Consider the following 982-nt stretch of genomic DNA (forward strand, 5'->3'; position numbering starts at 1 on the left):
TAAAAAAGTTGTCCAGTGGTGGTCAGTCGAGGTGACTGGATTTTTAACTTTGTTTAAACCCTGAAGACGTTTCAACATGCTAACAAACAACAACAATCTTATGAGAAAATTATATAAATAAAAGTATTACCAGACGTTTCAAAAGGACACGCAGGACACTTCTGCCCTCTGCTGGCCTTTTGCTGTCAGAATAATAATAATAATAATAATAATAATAAAAAAATCCCTTGGTGTGAGTGTGATTGCTTGCCTTGGTGGATTTGCTTCCAAACTAAACAAGTAGATCATTTTATCTTCTGAATGCCTGAGTGAAGAGATCACGTGATTGATAGTCTGCAGTCTCTGCATTGTCACGAGTTACATTTAACACAAAATCTTCTTAAACTGATCTTTTGGATTTTGCATTTGAGGTCTCCAGTTGGAGTTTTGGGTCTGTAAATGTACGGTAAGCGTGTAGAGTGAGGCAAAACATGCAAGAATTTACAATGAAAAGGAATTGTGTATAAAGTGGATAAAGATGAGCAATAAAAATTATTAATACACGATAATATTATTAGAGACCTAAAGATCAGGGCGACCTTCCCCCCCCCTCACACCTCCGGGGTTTGGGGTTCAAATCCCGCCTCTGCCCAGTGTGCGTGGAGTTTGCATGGCCTCCCCGTGCTTCAGAGGTTTCCTCCGGGTACTCCGGTTTCCTCCCCCAGTCCGAAGACATGCGTCGTAGGCTGATCGGTATCTCTAAATTGTCCGTAGTGTGTGAATGGGTGTGCGATCGTGCCCTGCGATATGTTGGCACCCCGTCCAGGCTGTCTCCTGCCTTGTACCCAGAGTCCCCTGGGATAGACTCCAGGCTTCCCCGTGACCCTGTGTAGGATAAGCGGTGTAGAAAATGGATGGATGGATGGATGGAAGTTACATGTACAAGCAACAATTAAATTACAAAAGCACTTACAACACTCTGTCATCACTGTATGGTTGTGTA

Source organism: Ictalurus furcatus, chromosome 5, assembly GCF_023375685.1.
Source record: "Ictalurus furcatus strain D&B chromosome 5, Billie_1.0, whole genome shotgun sequence".
NCBI lineage: Eukaryota > Metazoa > Chordata > Actinopteri > Siluriformes > Ictaluridae > Ictalurus > Ictalurus furcatus.